This window comes from Empidonax traillii, unplaced genomic scaffold (assembly GCF_003031625.1).
Source record: "Empidonax traillii isolate 1590-97213 ecotype Southwest subspecies unplaced genomic scaffold, ASM303162v1 scaffold90:size2128546, whole genome shotgun sequence".
NCBI lineage: Eukaryota > Metazoa > Chordata > Aves > Passeriformes > Tyrannidae > Empidonax > Empidonax traillii.
Genome location: NW_020955283.1, coordinates 1,572,203 through 1,592,266, shown reverse-complemented (window position 1 = coordinate 1,592,266; position 20,064 = coordinate 1,572,203). Strand labels below are relative to the sequence as shown.

Genomic DNA, 20,064 nt, shown 5'->3' with positions numbered 1-20,064 from the left:
CCACTGCGGGCCTCACATCGCCGCCAGCCATGGGCGGGACGCACATGCCGCCGGACACGGCCCCGTCCGAGGGAGTGGCCAGGGCCGTGGACACCGGCATGGACTCCCTTTTGCTGGCCGTGCCACCCTCGGCTCTGTCTGCAATTTCGTGTCACAGTCTCGGCACAAGCTCACCTGACCGCCCGCAGCCCTGTGCGCCCGGGCCGTCTCGGCTCGGAGTCCCCTGGACTCCATCTGCAAATCTGCGCCACAGCCCTGGCGCAAGTCCGCTCGGCCGTTCGCCCTGCTGGCTAGGATGGCCGCGGCGACGCCCCACGGCTTCTCCCCAGGCACGGCGGCCGCCCCTCCGGGCCAGGGCTTCACGCGGAGCTCCACACGGGTTGGAGGCGCGGCGGGAGTTGCCGCCGGACGCGGCACGGTCCCTGCACTCGGGCTATCGTCTTCCGCTTGGCCGCTCCTCGGCCGGGCTTCAGCCCGCCTGTGGCCCCCGGGCAGAGGCGCCCTGTGGCTGCGCTGCCCCAGCTCCCGCTGCCGCGCCGCTCTCGACGCCCCGCGCCGCCCCAGCCTCCCCACCCCGCGCTGCTCCGGGCATGGTGCTGCCCACAGTGGCCCTGGCTCCGCTGTCGGAGCCGTCCGTTTTGCCGCTCGTAGTCCCGGGCGGCCCCACACGGCTCCATCCTTTTCAAACATCGTGCCGCTGCCACTGGTAGGCACAGCAGCCGCTGCCTAGCTACCTGCTTGCAGCATGGACCATGGTCTATGCATGCCTCCCGCAGAGGCAGTCTGTAAGGTGACCACAAGAGAGGAAGAGAACGTACCGCGTCCCGCTTTCGGCATGGGCGAAATGGCACCGCTTCCCTCCAGATCCCCCCGAAAAAGCCTTCAATTGCCACCGGATCCCCCCGAGAAGCCTCCTGCCCTCCGGATTCCCCCGAAACACTTTCAATTGCCACCGGGTCCCTGCGAGAAGCCTTCTGCCCCCCGGACCCCCCCCAAAAAGCCTTCAATTGGCACCGGGTCCCTACGAGAAGCCTTCCGCCCTCCGGACCCCCCGAAAAAGCCTTCAATTGGCACCGGGTCCCTGCGAGAAGCCTTCCGCCCTCCGGACCCCCCCGGAAAGCCTTCTGTTTCCACTGGGTTCCCCCAAAAATGCTTTTTTCCTCCAGATCCCCCCGAAAATGCTTTCTGTTTCCACCGGATCCCCCCGAAAATGCTTTCTGTTTCCACCGGGTCCCCCTGAAAATGCTTTCTATTTCAAGCCCGCACAAACGCACACTCCCTTGACCTAACTGCCTGATAATACTTCGAGGATAGCCCTTCCCTTTTCTTACCGATTCTCTTGCACGTGGTTTAACGGTTGCCGCGGATTAATTTCTATACCGGATCCGGTTTCCCTTTCCCCTCTTTCTTTGTTTCACGCCGTCCGTCCTCGGGTCCTCCGTCGCTGCCGTCCCAGGAGAGGGCACAGGTCTCTGGACCGCTGAAATCAGCGGGGCGCGCCTTCCAGGTTCACTGGTCCCTCAACTGGACTGGTGGACATTGGATCCCGGACGAGCCCCCAAATTGTGAGAAATATCTCAAATTAAAATTTCGAAGACGGCCAAATAAAGTGAAACAAAGAACTTTTATTTTCAGCGCACGCTGGGTGCAGTCAGGTTTGCCTCGTGCCAGGGCCTGAGAACACACCGAGATGGGGGGGGCAGTTCTTTTAAGGTCTCTCAATTTGCATAACTGTTCCCTTGTCCCTCCCATACTCAGCTCTGCTCTGCTTGCTTTCTTCCGTGAAAGGCAATATAGCCTTTTCTTGAGCCCAATTGGTTCTCTCAGGGCAGGCTCACACTTCTCTTTGCCAGTCCATTGGTTGTTTTAACCATCCTATCAGATTGTTTCCCTGTCCCGGCCGCATGGTCCCTTGGCAATGAGCCCTGGCTGGTCTCATTGCCTCACAGGCTTCCCGGTTCGCCTTCACACAGCAATAGCAAACAACAGTAACATGATCACAACTATTAACAGGTCATGGCTGCAACAGAACTGCAGCCATAGGCAACTGCAGAACACCCCTGATCACAAACTCCTCATCATGAGGCAATCATGGAAACCCTGCTTGTAATAAAACCGTTTCATTTATTTCTCACAGTACCAGTCCTAAAACAGTTATTTTCATCAATTTTAAAAGTCTAGCTACTTTATGTCTGTTAACTTGTCTCCAAAGTCCTTTCAACATTAAGCTTAAGGCTTTTGCAACATTCTGTGGTTCACGTGAATGAAAAGCTTTCATTTTTTCTTTCTTTTTTTTTTCTTTTTTTTTTCTTTTTTCTATTTTTTCCCGCCCTCTCACCTGGACGAAGGTTTTTCTTCTCCTTTCTTGTTTCTTCTTTCTTCTTTGTTTCTGAGAGGTTTCTCTTCAAACGTAGGCAAATTCCTACCGAGATTTTCATGCCTTTACTTTGAGCTCCACGCGGTTTTCCCGCCGACGTCCATCAAGGTTTTCATTTTCCCTGGTTCCTGACGTCCTGTGACTTTTTAATGAAGAGTGTCCTTCAACTTATATTAAAGTTGGTACCTGACACCTGTCCGTAATTCTCCCTGATTCAGGGCAAGGTTTAAGTCCCTTCTCGGGTCGCCAAATGTAGCAGTTATTAGTACAATAAATAAATAAGTCCCATAGGGACCATGGTGAACACCACTATGGTGATTAACGAATGTCTCTTTATTCAAATAGTCACAGCTTAAATAGTAGTTTCAAATGATCCCATGTCACACAGGTAACTTCCTAAGCCAATCCCATACAAGCATTCAAGTGAGCATGTGCAATGGAGTACTTAAAACTACAATTCCCAGAATGCCACTGCAGCACCTGGTATAGCCACACCCCACACTGTGGCCTGAGGCTTCAGCTCTGTGGGCTTGGCCTGGGCACAGAAGTAACACAGGGTATTGTTTTTATCAAGATTGATCATGGATTGGTCTTCACTGGGGCCTCTAATCATGGATCAGTGAACTTGCTTTCTAGTGGCCAACTTCTTGTGGTTCAGACCAAAGCTGACTTTGTGTTATGAAAGAACACGGTGATTTTTATTAATAAACTTACTGATCTTCCTCCTAAAGAACTGTGGAAAAAGATGTCACTGCACTTGGGGAACTGGCAGAATGAGACTCCTTAAAAGCTGTGTGCAAGGCACAGTAAATTCAGAATTTAGGATTTGAATGTCCTGTATCTGCTAAACCTCTGTATACCAATCCAGTGGGTTTATGCACAGTAATTGATGGCAGCAGAGCAGATTAATGGCTCATTTTCTTTGTAATAGAGGTTGTAAAGGTGTGAGTTGAGTTATTGCCTCACTGCTGCATCTAGAACCTGAAATGGAAAAACTAATTGCTGAAGATGTCTGATCATTGAGAACTGTGGCTTTCCTACATTCAGAAAGATGATAATGCTTTAGGTAGCTAAATATATGTTGCTACAGAAATTTGTAGTGTAATAAAACACATTTTAGGTTTCTTCCTGAGGTTTTAAATGGTAAAACGGAAGAATTTCTCAGTGGGGGCATTATTATATATGAGCTGTATTTTATAACTAAAGAAATCAGCTGCTGCATTTTATATGAATGCTACTGCATTTTTATAAAATTCAAATAATAAGTTAGCTACTGCATTTTCCATGGACACTACACTGTATATGAAGGGGTGATGGTTATCCTGTGTGCAGAAAATGTGTATTTCTTAGAAGAACCCCTAAAGAAAACTCCAGTAGTTTTGAAGATAAAATCAGTTTATTGGACTTAAACTTGTATTACCTTTAGAAACATGGCAGCAGTAATTCTCTTCAGTTTTATGATCTTAAGCAAAGTATGCTGAGGATTCCCTTGTGTGTCTCAGCATTTGCATTCTTAATGAGGTTTTCTGGTTGCTCACAACTTCCCTCACCTTTCTGGGGGGATGAGCCATGGAAAAGAAAAACAGGGCAGAATCTTGATGTGTGTGCATGTATTTATGGTAAGAACACTGTAATATATAAACTGGTCTAGTTAGGCTGTTGATGTGATTCCTGCTGGCACCTGAGAGAAATGACACATAATTTTGGTGCATTATTACTGAATCTATTTATATTGGTTGAGTAGAGGTGTTTGAGCTGATTTTCTTAAATGATCCCAAGTTAAGGTCAATAATTTATTTTGTTAGGGCTGATATGTGAGACTATAGCCACGTTATCAAATGTACTAAAATTAAGGATTTGCATTCATGGATTTCTCTGTGCAAAATAGTTCTATATAGAATTTATATATACAAGTGTGTTTCGTATAGAACACATAGCCATGGCAGTCATCAAGAAATGGCTGGTAAATGTGACTTGTAGAGAGGATATGTATTTACAGAATTACTTTTAGGTTTCAGAATGAGTCTTGGATTGCTGAAAAGTTGAAAGTAATTCTAAGGGTTGATGTGTTTCCCATATTACTTGGCTCACTTATAGCTAAAATGTATGCAAAATAGTATTTGTAGCGCAGGGAAGACAAGCACTCAATGAACTCCTGTTGGAACAGAGCTTCAATGTGGCAAGTTGTAAGCTTCACTTCTGCCAAATCTGGAGTGAATCCAAGTTGCTGTCTCCAGTGGTAAGAGAGTTAATAGGAATGTAAGCCTGTGTGGTGGTCTATTTTGGGAGTTTTTATTATAATTTACAGATTGAGAAAGCAAGTGCTTTTGTGTCCTTTTCTCCCCCTTTAGTTTTTTTACTCACCATTTTCTATTTCACTGCAGTACTACAATGAACATTGAAACTAAAACTTTAAAACCTTGAGATGCACTCTACCCTTTTCCAATGAACCTGAAAGTGAGGGTAGTTTTAAACTTGTATGAGGGATAACCCAACCAAACTGCTCTTTCCTGCTTCTTTTCTTAGCACCATGCAGAGCATCAGGCGGGGTTTGTGAGCTGTTATGAAAACTGTTGTAAGCACAGTTTGCTGGTTTGCCTGGGCTGTGGCCAGAGGGGTTGTTAGCAACTGCCTGTTCACAGCTCCTTTTCCAAGGTCAGGAAGGAGAGCTCTTGTAGCAGCACAGCAAATAGGAGCACACCAGCTGAAAATTAAACAGAATGACCTTTTCCAGTGACAACCTCACCTGGATTTAGGGTTTATCAGTGCTCAAACTTTGAGACCTGGAGGGAAATATATTCACTACAGGTTGTGTGGTAACTGCTGAGGACTTCTTTCCCAAAGTTGCTTTTTTAAATGCCTTCTGGTTCCATGGAGGAGGCAGGCTTTGATTGTCATTGTCTGCACCCTCTTTTCATTTCTCTATGCAAGTTGTCCAACTTGCATCTTATTACAGGTGCATACTTTGCCTGATTTTCCAAGCTTGAACATTTTAAGAAGATTAAGCTAGTTTTCTACATGGAAACAATGTCTTTGATGAGGAACATTGTGTTAATTAAAGGGAGGAGGTTCAGTAATTTTACTAGAAATCCCTCAGACTTGTGGTCTGATTCTCTTTGTTGCACCACCTAAACTTCAGAAATAACTAGCTTTAAAATTATTAGCATGATCATGTAATACTGCAATGATGAGAGTGAAGTGTAATTGCTCAGCGGTGGCTTCAAATTCTGTCAGCTTGATTTGCTGATCAATTGTCTTATGGGATTTATATTACAAGAGAGTAATGAAAACTTGAACAGACTCCAGCCCTTCCACACTGAACACTATAGTGAGATAAGCTTTGGGAAAGAAATCCAAGTTCCTCAGACTGCTTCATGATAATGTAATGAATGTAAAGTTTTTTAAAATAGATGTATACAAATAATTTATGGTTAAATGTCACTTAGAAACGCATGCCCCTAGATGGTGCTATAACTCAGATCCTGATCTGCTAGGCATTTTCCTGATCAGTTGTCCTTTGCTCAGATAATGCATGAGGCTCACAACAAAGTGTGAGCTGGATTGATTGGAGACAAGAATTAAATATAGGAAATTTTATGTAATGTTACTGCTGGTGACGTCTGTTTAACATTATGAGAAGATTGAACAGTACGTTTGTGAGGGATCTGGGGTTCTACTTTGTTTTTGGGGTTTTTTTTTGTTTGGTTTTTTTTTTTTTCATACACAGAGTGGAGACTTTGCACCTGTATTGTACCTTGGATGAATAAATAATGATTGTTTGCATTCACTTTTGCTGATTTACAATTAACACACTGAATTTTGCAAAAGTAATGTATATGCCATCAATTTAATGTCAGGCACATATGAATGTTGCCATATCAGTTTATCCCAAGGGAAGCAGTGAAACCAAGCTAAAAGCCTTATATTCTCATTGAAGCTCGAAATTTGATGAGATGTGGTCCTGCTAAATTTCCTTCATGTAAGTTGATATTTTACTAGATAATACATTTTCTGCTTCTTTTGCATCAATTATTTAGGAATACTTCTGATAAAATTTATTTTCCCAAGCAGAGCTCTGGACACGTTTTCTATAATGATACATTTCTGCTGCAGTAGATTTGCTTTTCGTTTTGTGTTGTTTGAATAAGTAAAAGCAGAATGTCACACCAATAGAAGTGCAGTGACGTAAACAGAATCAGAAAGACGTTCTGACTAGATATCACTAAAATAATCTCTCTGAGCTGTTTTGAGGCACTTTTTAAATATGAGTTTTTCTACATGAAGAAAAACTTGTCTTTCTTGGGACCTTTTTAAAATATCTTTTCCTCACAAGTCAATTGCTCTTATTTAACATTGCTAAGCAGTTGCACAGATTGAATAGCATCTGTAAAGAAAACCAATTAAACACCTTGGTAGTGCTGGGATCAATAAGTTGGCTTCAGCAGTTGTATTTTAATGAGTCCCAGTTCCTAACATTTTTAGAATTTTTTATTATGAATAAAATTAAATTTCCAACCATAGATGCTGTGTGCTTAATTGTGTGTAAATAAAACATAATTAAGAATAAATGAGTTAAAAAGCCTTTAAATTAAGGTAACTATTTCAAGGGGTCCTCAGAATGTCCCAGATCAACTCTACCGGTTTACAAGCACTGTAAAGGTGGCTGTCATCAACTTTATAAAACTGGTCTTTGAAGCCACTCAATTGAGGCAGTCTTTGAGGCAGTCTTTGAGAAACAAAAGGTTAACTCAAACACAAAATTGTGGAAGTAGTTCCAAAACCCTAGCATTAGGAAACCACAAAAGTAATAAATTGTCTGAGAAACAGAACATGTTGGCAAGATAGAACATTTAAAGCATAAAACAAAAAGATAACAAAATCAGCAAATCTCAGAACGAGCCAAAAGTCAACCTGACCCTACTACACTTGCCAACTATCCCAATTAGGAAAGATCTGAGGAAAGTTCAAAAGTGTACAGCGATGAAAAAGAGCAAACGACCACTGCCCATGATGAAGACTACAGGAACTCCCACCTCTAAACCTCTCCAAATTGAAGACTCCATCTATATATGAATATTACAAGTAGACGTTGCAATATATTAAACATGCATGTTTGTGATGTAATCTTATGCTCTAAAACTGTATAAAAGAACTGTACTGATTATACACGACAGAGTTCTTTGTCCAGGACGACCTGGGAACTCTCCAACGCGTTGCATTAAAATACCTCCTGCTTTAAAGAAACAAATTTTATCTCTAAAGCAGTCTCTCTGTGCTTTTTCGGGGCAAAAATTCGGCTTCATCTTGAATTGTATTGAGATGCTTTTCCCGGTGGAAGTGTTTGGAAATGTCAAGATGCACATCTGTCACATGCAAACATGACTTAATACCTCCTCCTAATGCATCCAAAGGTGTGAGCGAATACCATACAAAGAGCCAACATAAAACCCGCATCCTAAACGGAAAGGGGGCATCCTTTGTGTCCAGTCCTGTATAATCCATCCAGGAGCCTTTTTGTCATGTTGAGAGTGCAAGGATTATTCCTTGAGCACTTCAAAGAGAGTTTTATTTCTTTCTAATATATCTTCATATTCTTTTTGTCAATCACTGGAGAACTAGCACAGCTGATTGTGAGTGAAATACAGGTCTTTTCCTGTGCCTTTATCTGCAAGATAGTTTTTATACTCCTACTCTGTTACACTGGTGCAAGTTCTTCATCAGTCATGAGCTGCTGAGATGTTACTGAGGTCATAATTTGATCTGTAAATCTTTATTACTTTTGATAGTGCATGAGAAGGGAGCACTGTGGCTTGGCTTTACGAGTTTTCATGACAGCTGAAGGAAAAAATATTACTGTAGATTGAACAAGCGGAACTATGAGTACTTAGAAGTGGTCATTATGGAACCTCACAGCTGCATGTTCAGAGACATTATCTGAGTGATAAACATGGTTCTTTAAAACATTCTCTGCTTTTTAAAGGGTTGTTAATTCCTGCATCTCTGGAAATGAAGGCTAATATGCAAAAAGGGGAGAGAGTAATTTAAAAATCAGCTGGTCCAGAAGGGCTGCTAAACCCCGGATTTGCATATTAAGTATCTACTTGTACAAACTCCTCTTCAGCAAAATGCTTGAGCCATTTGGCTGTATGACAAATTGTATCAGAGACTCTGATCAATAAAGAAGCTGTTAGCCCTAAAGCTGTTCCCAGCAGAGTGTTTATCCAGGAATACCAATGAATTTGTTGTGGGTGGGGTTTTGTGTGTGTGTGTGTGTACATGCACAAAGGTACATGGACATTTGTTAGATTTGTACCGATCCCTTAAATCTGAAGGCTTAGAACTGTAAAGCAATTGGCTGGAATCTTGGGAGGGGTTCTTGAGCAGTTAAAAACTGGCTCTTAATAGCCTGCCATGTGAAAGTCCTGCTGCACAAGCCTTGTGACAGGCACACTGTGCTGAGCTGTGGGCAAGTGTCCGTGGCAAAATGCTGTGCCCACAGAGATGCTCCCTGGGAGTGCTCTGACTTCACTGCTGCTCAGTCCTGTTTGCCCGAGTGCACCCAATAGAATTGTTGCTGTGGAAGTGATTTTTAAATCTCTTTGTGAATGACATTCTGAGGGCAATTAGGTTTTAGTGTTGACTGTGGGAGTAGGGAGGCAAATAAGAATAAATATGTTGTGTGGAGGGTGTTGATGCTCTGCCTTTCTCCGAAATGTAATCAGAATTTGACAAACCATAGAAAACCTGCAGTGAGTTTAGACCTACTACTGCCATTCGTTTCTGTATAATAGAATTAAACTGAAAATAGAGTGCATTTGTGTTCATGACTGCTTAAACCCAGTCATTATCATTTGGTATAGTGATGCCAGTGGGCTGGAGTAAACTGGTATTAGTTGAAGTAAATCCAAATGAATGTATGAGTCAATAGAATTAATAAATGGTGTAATCTCATTTATTCCTCACTTCTTCATGTAAGTAATTCACAAATAGCAAAGCAAATGGTATGTCAGGACTGCCTCTAATCCAAGAAGGAAGGGATAAGCTTGCTTTATTCTCCTCTGCAAATCTTCCTGTTTCAAGAGTATATTATAATTTGAGAAAAAACTTTATAGTCTAATAAGGCTATTTGGGACCCCGTTATGGCTCACTTACCCTTTGAAGAGAAACAGTTAGGAGGGTATTTGCCTTGCTCTACCCAACTATGGCAGAACAAAAGTAAGGGAGAGGTGTTTGAAAGCCAAGAGGTCTCTTGACTCTTTATTTCCATTAGGAGTAAGTGAAAAGCTGGAGCCTGCCCCAGAAAGAGATCTGTGTACTCAGGTGCTCCTTAACCACCTAACTCAATGATTTTGTGTCTGCTTTTAGATCTGGACTTTATCAGAGTGAATTACATGTCGAGATGACATTTTTTGTCATTTAGAATTTGCTTCTCTGAAGTATTTGCAAGTATTGTCTCAAGAAGTTGGTTGTTTCTTGATGTCTTTAGTAGGGAACCATGTCCTTGTTTATTTTGTTGTGACTTGCATTCTCTGCTCAGTTTTTTATTCCAGAGTGCCTTTGTTCTGGGCCAAGGTACTAAAATGTTTGTTTTGAGATGCTTTATCTTTCTATAAAATTCCAGTGAGGAAGAATAACAACTCCTCTAAGCAGTGGGCCTGCTCAGCTGGTTCAGAGAAATGCCGTAATTGGAATTTGAAGGAGAAATTTATTTTCCTGGCTGAAATTCTGGTGGAAACTAGATTACAGTGCAAAAATTCTGAGCTGAGCTTCCTGGTATGATGAAGAACTTTGCTTCAGAAACCTCTTTTGAGGGTGACAGTGAGGTCCTTTAACTGACTTTTACCTGTTTAGAAGAAGGAGCACAAAAGAAATGACAGGTGCCAGAGGTGTCCTTTTCTACAAAATACTCCATGAGTTACCTCTGCCTACATTTTTATTAAGAAGTGTGGGTGTGGTTATACCAGGTGCTGCTGAAGTATTCTGGGAGTTGTAGTTCTAAGACTCTGTTGCACATGCTCACTTGAATGCTTGTATGGGATTGGCTTGGGAAATTACCTGTGTGACATGGGATCATTTGAAACTACTATTTAAGCTGTGACTATTTGAATAAAGAGACATTCGTTAATCACCATAGTGGTGTTCACCATGGTCCCTATGGGACTTATTTATTTATTGTATTAATAACTGCAACGTTTGGCGACCGTAACAGGGACCCAAAATTATCCTGAATCAGGAAAAATTACGGACAGGTGTCAGGTACCAACTTTAATATAAGTTGAAGGACGCGCACAGTTAAAAAGTCACAGGACGTCAGGAACCAGGAAAATAAAAACCCTGATGGACGTCGGCGGGAAAACCACGGTGAACTCGAAGTAAAGGCCTGAAAATCTCAGTAGGAAATTGCCTATGTTCGGAGAGAACAGCTCTTGAGAAGAAAGAAGAAACACGAAAGGAGAAGAAAAACATCGTCCCAGGTGAGAGGGTGGGAAAAAAGAAAAAAAATTAGAAAAAAGAAAAAATAGAAAAAGAAAAAAAAAAAAAAAAAAAAAAAAAAAAAAAAAAAAAAAAAAAAAAAAAAAAAAAAAAAAAAAAAAAAAAAAAAAAAAAAAAAAAAAAAAAAAAAAAAAAAAAAAAAAAAAAAAAAAAAAAAAAAAAAAAAGAGAAAAAATGGAAACTTTCCATTCACGTGAACCACAGAATATTGCAAAAGCCTTAAGCTTAATACTGAAAAGACTTCGGAGACAAGTTAACAGACATAAAATAACTGGACCTTTAAAATTAATGAAAATAACTGTTTTAGGACTGCTAATATTTACAGTTCTTAGTGAAACTGCTTGGAAAGTGGGGTGGACAAACAGAGAGAAAGCAGAAGTAAAGACAGTGGACATTTTAAAGCCCGCGCAAAAGAACTCGTCCACAAAGGAAAACCTTGGGTCTCCCCCTGCCACAGACATGACCGAGCAGACACCTCCTCGTGGTCTTACCATGCGGAAGGGGGGAGGGGTACCGAAAGCACGGAAAAAGAACCTTGGATTGTGCCTTTTTGTGCTAAATTCTCGCGGATGTGTGGGTCTTGGGAGAGAGGCGCGTGTCGGAGATTGGGCGGCTGGCAAAGAGAAACAGACTTTGAGTTCCCAAGCCACTGCAGGCTTGTGGGCACGTGGCAACCATGCCGAAGCATGGATGTCGCCATATTGCCCATGTCGGGAGCAGGAGATGGTGTCTTACGGCCTTTTTGCAGACTGCCTCTGCTGGACGCATGCGCGGAGCGTGGTCCATGCTGCAAGCCAATAGCTAAGCAACAGCTGCTGTGCCTACCAGCAACAGCGGTGCGATGTTTAAGAAAAATACAGTGGCGTGAAGCTGCTCGAAACCGCGAGCAACAAAGCGGGCAACTCTGAGACCGGAGCCAGGACCATGAGCGGCAGCGCCGATGCGGACCCCGCGCCCGCCGCGACGGCCCCGCCCATGCCCGCCGAGGCCAACAAGTCTAGCCCAGCCGCTCCGGGCAGCACCGCGGGAAGCTGGGGAAGCTGGGGCAGCGCGGGGTGCCGAGAGCGGCGCGGCCGGCAGAAGGAAATCCGTGCCGGTGTCCGAGGTCATGGCCGCTCCCATGGACGGGACCGCGTCCAACGGCGTGTACGTCCCGCCCGCGGCCAACGGTGACTTGAAGCCCGCAGTATCCACCACGCCACTCGTGAGCTTCCTGATACAACTGAAAAACTGCACGCCCACGATACCAGACGCCGTGACGGTGCATCTCGGGGCGCTCAACAACTGCCGAGGCGACCCAGAGGAGCAGGACCGGGGCGTCTTGGGGCGCGCGAAGTGTGGGCAGCGGCGCGCAAGACCCGGCTGCGTGTGGCCGTGCGGAGTGTGCCCGGGCACCGCGGGCTGAGGAGAAGAGCGATGCCGGCAGTGAACACGGAGCAGCGGGGCCGGGGCAGCCCCTTGGGAGCACCGTCTGCAGCCCAGGAACACCCCGGCACGGCTGGACTCATGCGCTGGGCGTGTGCTGCGCCTGTGCCCCGGCCTCACGCTCTGCCCGCCCCGCCAAAGCCTGAACTCCAGTCTCCGCCGGGGCGGGCCAGCGCGGAAACCGCCGCCTGGCCAGTGGCCAACCGTGGCCAGGCACATTTCTTCCACGGCAATGCGTCGCGGCCGGCTGCAGGTGAACTGGGAGGAAGACCGGCAGGCACGGAGCGCGGGGCAGACGAGGCGCTGTGCGGCCGCGGTGAGACAAACCGAGGACGGGACGGCACGCAGACCCGCGGAACTGCAGGCAGACAACGGACAACAAAGAAAATCTGTACCTGGAAACAACGCAGCCTCAGCCCCTCCCTCACCAACGGCTGCGGGGAGCGACAGTTGCGGGGAGCGACAGTAACAACCCCAGAAACAACGTACTCAACAACTCGGCTTCTCGTCCAGCGAGAAGCTGGAGCGGGCGGTCAGCGAGAAACTGCAGAGGCAGGCACCCGTCGCTACCGCCCCGGGGCCCGCGTGCGGCCCCGCTGCCCTCAGCGGCCGCGCGGAGCAGGGCGGCGCCGTGCCCAAATATGTGGGCCCGGCCATGATGTTCCCCGTCTACATCGGGACGCGCCAGCAGCGGCCCCAATGACCGGTGGGGTTCCACGGGGCAGCCGGTCTCCGTGCCCCGCCGGGGACAGCCAGGCCAGCAACAGCATGGCCCGGGACAACCGCACATGCGGCACAGAGCGGCGCCGCCGCTTACCCGCCCCGAGGGTGTGGGGGCCGGGCCCCAATAAACACTGAAACTGGCGGCGCAAAGCGCCGCTGAGCCGAGCCAAGGCCCGGCGGCAGCGACCAGCGGCATGGCACCCCTCCTGAACGGGCCAAGCCGTGGCCGCAGCGACTCCGCCTCCTCCGAGAGCGTGAACAGTTATAACAACACACCCCCACCGTGAGGGGGGCAAGGGCCCAGGCCGGGGCCGAAACTACGTAAACACTACATGTACTGACTGTTTTTACGTATTTTACACATAAGTCTTTAGAAATTATTACAAATGCTTTTGTTTAGAATTATTTAGTTAACTATCTTTAGTTTTTGAGTTTACATTACTAACAGCGAAGAATTCAACATTACCTTATTGATACACTTTAAAATTTGTAATTTCCTTTTAGCATTATTCAAATTACTAATAATAAGGCTTACTAAGTATTGTTTAAAATTGTTAAATTCTTAAATGCATCTAGATAAGTTTAAGTTTGTAACTATCTTGTTTAAATAGTAATTAACATCTTTAAAAATTTCTGTTAACAAATTATAATTCATTTTTTCTGACTACACAGTAATGTGCACTCTACTTATCAATGTTATACCTTTAAATTCATTAACTTTCAATATTAATAAGGAAGGGGGAGTACAGGGCGAGAATATGCATGTAATTAAGTAAGTGCTGAATCAAACAGAGTTCATTTAAGAATTGTTAAATTACAGGTATGCATGAATGAAGAGAGAATGCGGTGGCCACCGAATGAATGAGAGAGAGATTGTGTAGATGCCTGAATGTATGAAAACCATATGCACCTTATGCAATATATCTGAGACAAACACTACCTCTAACACATCACCTTAAAAAGTCATCAGAACAAGATGTTCCTCCACTAAACCCTTTTCTGCTTTAATAAAGTAAATTTTCCCCAATCACATACAGACCCTCAGATAATAAAGGTTGTTGTTCTACCCAATTACATAAAACTCTTAGGTAAATAAGGGTTTTGATTAATAAAGTTTTGTTATTGCATAGAACTCTTAGGAATATAAGGTTTAAGCAAGATATAAGTTTACTATATCAAGTGAAGAATGTTTTGTTAAGGATTGCACTGTTGTTTTTTGAATTTGCACTGTTCTGTATCTTGTTATTAATAAAACGGGGGAGATGTGGGTGTGATTATACCAGGTGCTGCTGAGGTATTCTGGGAACTGTAGTTCTAAGACTGTTGCACATGCTCACTTGAATGCTTGTATGGGATTGGCTTAGGAAATTACCTGTGTGACGTGGGATCATTTGAAACTACTATTTAAGCTGTGACTATTTGAATAAAGACACATCTGTTACTCACCATAGTGGTGTTCACCATGGTCCCTATGGGACTTATTTATTTATTGTATTAATAACTGGAACAAAGAAGTAGCAGAATTACGTTTGCAAATGTCAGCAAGAATTATGAGTAACTAAGGGATGCAGCCAAAAATTCTTTTTTTTCCCCTGCAAACTATTTCCAAGTTTATTTCCTACTTAAAAATAAGAGGTTTTGTTTTTCTAATTTGCAGTTTAATTAGGTGTGGTTTTCCCCTACAGATTGTTCACAAAATGAAGGCTCCTATTATTTTCTTTTTGTCCTTTTTTTTTTTTTTTTAATTCTTATAGATACTGTGCAGATTTTAAACCATTAGGCAGCATCATAATGGAACAGCTCCCCTCATGTCTAATATTTTTAAGAACCAATTCACATGCTGATGGATGTTTTTATCTAGAAAAGAATTCTAAGAGCACTGATTATGATATCAAATCACTAATCTTTGGTAAACCTCTCAGTAAAGATGTTTATCTTTTAGATTATTCCACCCTTCCTCTGACTGTCAACCACTACAGTCAGTAATGAGAAAAGAAGATTGCTGTTTTTACCAGCAGTGTGTATGTCCAACTCGCACCTAATGGATGCTTTTGGCAGCTGCCTTTGAGATTAATATTGCTGAATTTTGCTGAACCCACCCTGAACAGCAGCTTATGACAACGATATGTTCTCACTGGGGAAGTGCAAAAGGCAAAAATGAGCAGTGGTAACTTATTAGCTTATTAATCAAGTCAAATTAGGCTTGTATCAGTGGATTCATGGTGATGCTTTGGAAACAAGCTTTTGGCTTTTAGAGTACAGGAAGATTTTGCTTGTAATGCCTCTGGTTACTGCCAGTACAGGTTCACTTTCTATCCATACATCACACCTCTCCTCTTCTCTGGAATGGTCAGTAACCTCTCATGTGAAAGCTGCTGTTAGGGCTCTGGCTGCACAGTTGGTGCTATTATTTCGATTTGTGTGGAAATGCATCTTGCACTTTGCATATTTGAATCTCATGAATAAAACTGTATATTAAAAGTTGTGTTCTTAATTTACAACAAAGTAGGGTGTAAAGGGCTCAAAAGTGAAAATTGTGTGAGGTCATGGGAATAGAAATACCTTTCTTCCAGTGCTGTTACAGGTCTATAATTGGTAGCCCTTCACTGCAGATATCTTCTGTGTTCTGGAATTGCTGCTAAGACCAGCAGTTTCCATAGTTTGGAACACCAGCTTAGTAAAGGAGCTGGAAATGTTTTGATCCTCAGCTCTAATGGATTTGAAAATTAATTTTGGCCTTTCCATAGATGTTGCTATAGTATACAGCCATAAATAGAGACCATGATTAAATTGTTATACTATAGTCTTGTCCAAACAAAGTCTCTTGAAAATACTGTGCTTATTCTAGAGAATGAGTTGAGGAATTTCCAAACTATGAACTTACAGAAAATTACAAAGGTTTTTCTGAAAGTTATTTTAGTGCCTGAATATCAGTTGACTTAAAACATCACAGTACTAGTTTTGATATTGCTAAGGAGGAATAACTTGGAGCAAATGGAGGGAGCTGTGAAGCATAAACCAACCCACAGCAGACAAAAGATACCTCTGATGCTGAATCAGCCTAAACATGGTCTTTTGAACCTGCCTGTACTGATTGCAATGTCTCTGGATAAAATCACTACAAACGAGGTAGAACAGGGAGGCTGGACAACTAAAATAGCTTTAAGGCTGATAGAGACCAAGAAATCAGGGAAACTAAGGATGTATTGCAGGAGGAACCTTTCTTTGGCTTCTGAAGTTTCTGTCAGAGTAGCTTTCCAGGGAATGCAAACCTCTGCAGAGCAGTGCTTGGGTTGTTTAGCACAGCCTGACATCTCACTGCCCTATGGCCCTGATGGAATTCTGTCAGAAGGTGCATGGGCAGATTATTTTGGTATATTTATCTGGGACAACTGTTGGACTGAAGCAACTTACCTTTATTATTTACTCTTGTTTTTTTTAACATCTGTTCTGGTGCTGAATTTCATTTTAGTTTACCTTTTTATCATGCCCTCTGTAACTTCAGTTCTGTTCTTCAGTAATTGATTTGAGCTAATATGATCTGAATTTGGTACTGGAACAAATTCAAAAGAGAAAAGTGATCTCATGGTCTTCACTGCAATTCTGTTTTCTTTTGGTAGTCATTCTGTCAGTGCTGTGTTACATTTGGGCTCTTGGCACTTCTCTCTTTTTTTCTCTGTTTTTAACAGAACTTTTAAAATATATGAATTTGTTGTTTACAGTGCAGTTGTCTTTGCTGGGAAATTCATATCCCTTCTCAAGAAGGTGAAATATCAGCATCCAATTCTAGGTAATTACATAAAAGGAAAAGGGAAACTAGTTTCTCAAATTGTATTTTAATTGCTTTGACTTTGAATTATTTACCTGATAAAGACAATATATTTTGTTCTTGTTTTATTTATTGAAAACGAGTACTGAAGTGATGGAGTGAAAGCTTGTTATGCAGAATAATAAACTGGAAGACAAAGAAATATTGATTAATGAAGAACATATATAACTTGCCCAAAAGAAAGTTACACTCCTCATGTTCTACACTTCGTTTATAGTAGGGATTGTATTGTTATTATTATTTTACTGAAAAAGAAACTCAGTTCTAGGAAATCAAGATTTCTTTTCTGTTATGACTGTCACATGTTGTACTACATTAAATTGGCTGGTGTCACAACGCTGTTGGCATCTTGTTTCTGACTCATACTTGTGCATTTGAACATGAAATGAGGAATTACTTTGTAATTATCTGTTGTTTTGCTGCGATGGGGAAGTGACTTGCAGTTCTGCAAAGTGCAGCCAGATCTTCTGGTGTTGTGTTCTCTGAAACAGACTAACATATGGAAAGCCTGAGAAATTTTGAAAGGCAATACTGAATTCTTTTTTTTCTTCTTTGAGGAGAGAAAGGAAGAAGGAATTCTACAGAATTCTTTGTCCTGAGTGCATTGTGTTAAATGCCATTTCATTATTGCTGAGTAACTCTGCTCTTCAAGGAAGCAAATTAAAGGAAATCTGAAAGTTTAACTCCGGAAAAGGACACCGGATTCCTTCCTACAATTCCCTGTCTTCATGCAGAGACTTCTTTTATTGGCTGCAATTGGAAAAAATATTTGGAATTTTAAAAAAGTACTGGGGAAACGCACCTGCTAATACCTAGAGGGAATTGCTCTGGGCTTAGATGCTGTGCTTGCATTTGACAAGAATTCCTGCTTCACTCTTCTGATTATATTTTTAGACTAACATCTGAGTTTTTTCCAAGTTTGGAAATTTCTCTAGATTTGTCTCTTCTAGCCCCAAAATAGACCTACAGACAAGGAGGCAGACAGAGGCCAATGCTGGAGGTCTGAAACCCTTTTTTTATTTGACATCCCATCTGTATGTGCTCAGTCTCTTGCAGGGGTTGGATTTGTGTTTGCATTCCTGTCACCAGCCGTGTCCTCTGACAGGCACATTCAGAGAGATTTTACTGAAAAATCCTTATTTTGAAGAGACATATTGTTCTTCATCTTAAAATGAAAACAAGTTCCCAGTGATTGATGAGTACCCTTCTCCTCAGTCAGTCATATCTGCTGGATTCACATGAACACGTTTCACTTCCAGGAACAGCTGGTGGATGATTTGGTTATCGACTCTGAGCTGTTGGCACAGAATTTGTATAACGTTGAATTTGTGTAGAGCATCTAAAAAAGAGAAGACAAATCTCAAGTTAAAGTCTCTATGTGTGCCATATGACTGGCTGTACCCAAAATGAGAGCTTGTCACTCCCCCTGTTTCTATTTGGTCAATGATAATATAAAAATTGTAAGAAAACTCTTTCAGTCACAGAAATATTTTTGTAGTTTTTTGACCAAACCCCGTTTTCTCTTAGGGAGACTATAATTTAGTAGAAGAGTGTAGTGCTTTTAAAGATTCAAGTGTTAGTGTGTAAGAACAAGAATAATTTTGAGGACATAGCTTCTGATTTAAATATCTTCCACCATTTCTGCAATAACTTGTCATGACATTGAATTAAAGTGTTTGAGCTGTCAATACTTGTAATCTAAATAAAATATAGTTTATATCAGATATTGCTGAAGAGCTGCTTTTAAAGTTTCAAATATGATAGGAAACAGTTTAATACAACTTAATAGCTCCTAATGCATGTTTGTCACTCTTGTTGATGTACTGTCATGCATGTGGCACAAAAGTTTTCTTTACTTAAAAAAAAAAAAAAGGTCCTTTCTTGTAAACTTAGATGTCGAAAGTAATTTTGTGTGACACAAAATCTCCTTTTTAGCTACTATATTTTCAACCTATCACAAAGATTTACTGTCTCAACTCTTAAGGATTCAGGTTTCATCAAAAATGTTCATTCACTTGCTTCAGGACTATATGAATTTTTGCTGCCATTTGCATGTCTCCTTAGTTCCTAGCCTTATAGGAGACATTGGTGTTTATTTACTAATGAAAGCATTGATCTCTCTTAAGGTGTATAAAATAAAAGAGCTATATTTTAAAAGAAATTAGTTGTTTTGAATAGACTTGAATTTCAGGGTTACATATGAAAGTTCTGTACAGCACAACATGCAAATGTGCCTGGTTTCAGGTTTCTTAGCTACACAGATGATATTACAGGGAATCTGCTGGAGTTTTTCATTAAGAAATTGATGGATGGATGTGAAGCATTTTTAACAGCTACTTCTGTGTGTCTTTCAGCTGGCATTTTAGCCAATAGGTTTCTGTGCAGTCTGACAGTTGTCAAAGGCTTTCCTCCTGTTTCTCTCCATTTCTCCCAAACACAGGCAAGTTACTGAAATAAGCTGTTGCAGCAATTCAACATATGCTGTAAGCTTTCATGGGAGAGGAAAGACATTTCTACTCGAATGTCTTAGGTGGTTGGAATCAGAAGGGTCACTGTTTTCCTGAGCAAACAAACCAAAGATACTGATGCAGGTGCCAGCCAGGCAACCACAGCATGTGTGGTTAAACGAGAACACTGCACATCCTTACATTCCCATTTTCTTCCCTGAAATTCAGTAAGAACATCACAGCTTATATAGGTTGTGGAAACAACTTTCTAGTTATTCTAGAGTACTTTATGAGTCATTATTCTGCAGTCTTGGCTCACAGGTTGGTTAGAAGATTACTTTGCAAGTGATGGGATTTTAAAGCTTTTGATTTCTTTTGTCTGTCACGTTCCCTGTGGTCCTGCAAAGTGGAAAAGTGGGCTACTGCTGATTTCTTTGTCTCTCTGAGCCTGAAAGGTTCAGGAGAAGGGGAGGATCTAATGAAGTCAACCCCTTGTGCTGTTCTGTTACAGTAAGAATCTGCAGATAACTGATAATATAGACAGTAAATGGAGGCCAGAATGTTCGTCTTTTATTCCCAGTTTTATTGAAATAGTGAAGATGAATGAGATATCAAAAAGAGTTGCCATGGAAAAGGAATTTCAATCAGGGTCTAATCACTGAACACAGTTGTGACAGATGAATGCAACATTTAGTAAAGTATCTATTGTGAGGCTGTAAATTAGATGTCTCAAATAGTTGACAGACTACTTGGCAAGGTAATTAATCTGG

At 42.4% G+C, this 20,064-nt stretch overlaps 1 pseudogene; it reads left to right on the top strand.

The window, feature by feature from the left end:
* Positions 1–11,794: 11,794 nt before the first annotated feature.
* On the top strand, positions 11,795–12,275 carry LOC114056337 (annotated as a pseudogene).
* The last annotated feature ends 7,789 nt before the right edge of the window (positions 12,276–20,064 follow it).